The following is a 4,829-nucleotide window of genomic DNA, read 5'->3' as shown; positions in this document are numbered from 1 at the left end:
GATTGATTTGGATAAAGCCAAGGTACTCATTCAGCCGGAACAAGCCGAAGGAGCAAAAGGAAAAAAAATGTTATAATTGGTGAGCCAAGATCAAAAAATGTCAATGACAAGGTTCGGGCTAGGGAAGTAACGATGGAGAAGACTCCTGATGGAGAGGAGTCACTGAAGATCACTGTCAAAGCTTCAAGGCCCGGAGGGCAAGAGAGTTCCTCACAAGACACGAGTCGGCCTGCTGCCCAGGCACGACCGGTCAGACCGGTCAGGCAAAAAGCCGACCCAGAACTTTCAAGTCTAAGCACCTGAAAGAAGGTACTAGGAAGGTTAATGAGTCAAAGGTGTATGGGAGTTTTACAAAGCAGAAGCTCACCTTTGCTCAGCTACTGAACAAGTACACAAAGACCGTTCCAAACGATCGGCCACTAAAAAAAGAACCAAGTTCACCTCCGCGTCAAGGAAAGCGTTCTTCTCCTATGGGAGAATCCAGCAAGCGTAGGGGTGACAGCACTATAGCATTCCCTCCTCAGAAGATGTGTACTACCACGCCATGGGCGTCACCGGCATCGGGTTTTTCTTGTCCTACATGGGGGCATGAAGGAATTTGGATGTATTGTTATCCGATGCTATACCCACCATCTCACCACAGGGAGGAGGATCACAGAAGGCCTGTGTTCAGCAAGGTTACACGACCAGTGCATGACCGATTGAGATCCAACCAATTAGGTCAGAGGCGGCAGCCTGCACCGGCAGACCGGTCGCCACTGACCGGTCAGACCGGTCTCATCAGAGGCCGAGCAAAGCTCATTCTCCGAGATAGGTTTACCGTGTCAAGGAGAAGAAAGAAGAGGTACAACCCACTATTGATCCAGAGAAAACTAAAGCCGATGATGTTCTGCATATCGGCAATATCAAAGTGGTTGTCAATGATGCGGGTACAAGACCGATGGTTTTTGGTAAATCGGTCAATCCTTCTATCCAAAGGCCGATCATGGCTAATGATCATGAGGCTAGCAGCAGTAACTCGACGTCAAAGTACTTTCAACCAAGATGGTGTCCTTCAGGGTTGACTCGTACTCAAAGAAGGAAGCTGCAGCGTCTACGTGCTCAGGAGAAGAAGGAAAAAGAGTTCAAGAGGCTGAGAGACAAACAATCCAACCACTACAGACCAATGGTCCCTCAAGGCAAGGTATGGAGGGTCAAAGCAGTTGACCAGCCAGCACGACCGGTCGAACCACCTCAAGAGACCGGTCTGACCGGTACAAGCGACTGGTCTAACCGCCCAGAGCAACCGGTCAGACCGGTTGAGGTTTCAGCAGAACAGAAAGCCGAATTGGCAATGCCCGTTTCGGTTCCTTGCGATGGAGAAACACCGCTAGCATTCTCGGTACAAGGAATTAGGAGCTAGTCGATCATGAGGCTACACCGAAAGCGCAGCAATATGGAGCTCAACGACATTTAAGTACTCGGGGGGCAAAATATTGGCAACTGATGATTTACCTCATGAAGTTTCTGTACAACGGATTAGTTTGCAAGGGGCGCTCAAGACTTTGATAATGTTCTTGAAGTGTTGAGTCGGTTGAAATTGTAATATCAACAAATAAAAGCTGAATTAGAAGTTTTTCAATTCGAGCTAAAAATTGGCAAACTGTTTCTAATGAGGTATATCGATGCTCTTACTTCTATTCTTCGGTTAAAGAATGAAACCGAATTTACTTGGGGGCAGAACAGTAAGAGGTCTTTGGTTTATTTGTCTTCACCATCTGTGCTCATGGCGTCTAGGAGAGGGGTTCCTTTCAGGCTTTATGTGACTGCTGAAGACAAGGTCATTGGGGCTATTTTGACTCAAGAAATCGAAGACAAGGAGTATGTCATCACGTATATAAGCCGACGAATTATTGATGCGGGGACAAGATCTATGAGAGGCCAAATCATAGCGGATTTTATTGTTAAGCATCGGATTAATGACAAGCATGATCTAGAAGTCGGCTATATTACTTGCACACCATGGAAGTTGTACTTTGATGGATCGATTTGTGATGATGGTCAAGGGATTGGTGTTGTTCTTATTTCTCCGAATGGTGCTGTTTTTGAATTTTCAAATTGATTGGAAGAAGAGTGCACAAATAACCAAGTTGAATATGAGGCTCTTCTATTTGGCTTAGAATTCTTGCAATCCATGGGCGTGAAGCATGTTGAAGCCTCTGGAGATTCTTTTTTGGTGGTGCAGCAAGTATCTAAGGTATGCCAGTGCTATAATGGTTCTCTAAATGCATATCTTGATAAATGCCACGATATTATTTCTTCTTTCGATGAATTTATTATCAAACATATTCCGAGGGAAGAGAATGGAAAGGCAAATACTCTGGCTCAGCAAGCATCTGGCTATAATGTTACGAAAAAATATTTCCACATTCGCAAGCCGATGCAAACGAAAGCCGAGTGTCTAGTTCTGGATGCACCGGTCTGACCGGTCAGCGAGACCGGTCTGACCGCCCAGACTGGTCTGACCGGTCCAGAGACCGGTCTGACCGGTAATGCAGCTGTTGGTTCTGATTCGGCCAAGAAAGACGATTCAATTGTCTTGGCCGAAGCTTAGGGTTGGAGGGTCCCTCTTATATCATATTTGAGAGATCCTGGTCGTGGAACGGAGAGAAATATTTGGCGTTTGGCTTTGAAGTATGTTTTAATTGACGATGAGCTTTATCGTCGAACTGCAGAAGATTTGCTTCTCAAATGTTTAGACTCGGATCATGCCCGGATTGCTATGGGTGAGGTTCATGAAGGTATTTGTGGTACTCATCAATCGGTTCCCAAAATGAAGTGGTTACTTAGAAGGGCCGGTTTCTATTGGCCCACCATGCTATCCGATTGTTTCAAATACTATAAAGGGTGTGAAGAATGTCAGCGGTTTGGTGATTTGCAATTGGTGCCTGCTGCGTTAATGCATCCTATTATTAAACCATGGCCGTTCCGAGGTTGGGGGTTGGATTTCATTGGACAAATTAATCCTCCATCTGTAAAGGGGCATCGCTTTGTGTTGGTTGCTACGGATTATTTCTCTAAATGGACCGAAGCAGTTTCTTTGAAGAATATGACACATAAGGAGGTAATTGGGTTTATTACTGAAGGAGATTGAGAAAGACAAGCTTTGGGTGGCCAGAGGTTACAACAAAAAGGTAAAACTTAAATCTTTTCAGATTGGGGATCTAGTTTGGAAGACAATTTTGTCTCTTGGGATAAAAAGCAACAAGTTTGGCACATGGTCACCAAGTTGGGAGGGTCCATACAAGATTATCAAAGTTATCTCCGGTAATTCGTATATGGTGGAGATGGTGCAAGGTGAGCGTCTACCAAGAGCTATCAATGGGAGATACTTGAAGAAGTTCTATCCTAGCGTATGGCAAAGTGCATGAGGACGAAGATGACCGGTATTGGATATCGTCTTTAGTTTATTTTTTTAGACTTGTATGCTCTGTGTAAAACATGTATATCAGGATAGTTCTTACTTTATGGCTTGTGAAACTCACCAAAAAGCAGGGGGGCATATGTTGACAGCCAATTCTGACAGTTCAGAGGCCGACCGGTCTGACCGGTTGTAATCCGAGTAGGCTTCGTTTTATTTTGGAAATTCTTGTATAAACCGACTTGGAGTGGGGTACGACTTTCCCGGCCTATAAATATAAAGGCTAAGGCCGATTGAGGTAATCCCAATCAATTCACACATTTATCCTTTACCTTTTACCTCCAAACCCTAACTTTTCCAATCTCATCTGCTGTTCTTCGCTCGTCTCCACGGCGTTCGATGGCGTTCTGAGTGGGCTGCCGACCTCAGAGCAACCCTAGATCCACGAGCTCCGACGGGGTCCCTCCCGAGCTCGAGGTTTTAGGTCTTCGCGGCGTTCTCTGTAGAACCGGTCTGACCGGTCGACCGGTCAGACCGGTCTGTGTGCAAGGAGCCCGTTGGTGAAGATCATGTCGACGATCAATGCGCGTTCTAGCGCATTCGAGTGTGTTGGCGTAAATTAGTGTCAACACATGCCTGGAAATATACCTCCCATGCCCTTATCTTGGATGTGACCTGATTGCCGAGGACGCAGCGAGGATTCTCCCCTGACACCTAGCTTGATAGCAGGCATCTCCAATTCTCCATGCGTTGCGACCACTCCTTTTCTGCTGCATCTTTGTTTCCCTGTAGCACCAAGGCACACACAAGATAAAGATTTGCACACATGTCGTGCACGGGACGCATATTCCGTGTTTCCATGAGGCGACAATGAGATGATAGACTACATGATGTACAGTGAATTTTAACGAGAGCACAGTTCCTTCTTTTGTTCCGAGCCACTACGTGAAATATGTGTAGAGAAAGCCACATGTAGATCTCATCTGGAACCATCTGATGCACTTCGGCATTCTTTTAGAGAGAAAAAAAAGCGTATGATGTGTATCCCATGAAAGAATTCAAAATTTTGAGGTGACATGTAGCTTGCACTTTATTAACTCAACTGGCTGCATGCAGTGGTCTCATTTGCAAAGCAAAAAAGTTGAGTCGAGAAAGAATTAAGTATCCATCCATTTCGCTATAAGATTCTTTTTCGTTTCTTTGCCACAGGGCTCCACAGCTCTGAATTTTCAAAGTCATCAATAAAATGCCAATTTGACGAGTAAATGTATTACCTTACTACTCCTACCGTTCCGAATTATAATTTTTTTGGTTTTTTTGACTCAAAATTTGACCACTTGTTTTATTTAAATTTTTTGTAAAATATCACTTCTTTTGTTGTGGCTTGCTTTATTAATAAAAGTTCTTTAAGAATGACTTAAATTTGACT

This window comes from Panicum virgatum, chromosome 4K, assembly GCF_016808335.1.
Source record: "Panicum virgatum strain AP13 chromosome 4K, P.virgatum_v5, whole genome shotgun sequence".
Classification (NCBI taxonomy): domain Eukaryota; kingdom Viridiplantae; phylum Streptophyta; class Magnoliopsida; order Poales; family Poaceae; genus Panicum; species Panicum virgatum.
The sequence above is the reverse complement of the archived record's forward strand: the minus strand, read 5'-3'. Positions refer to the sequence as shown.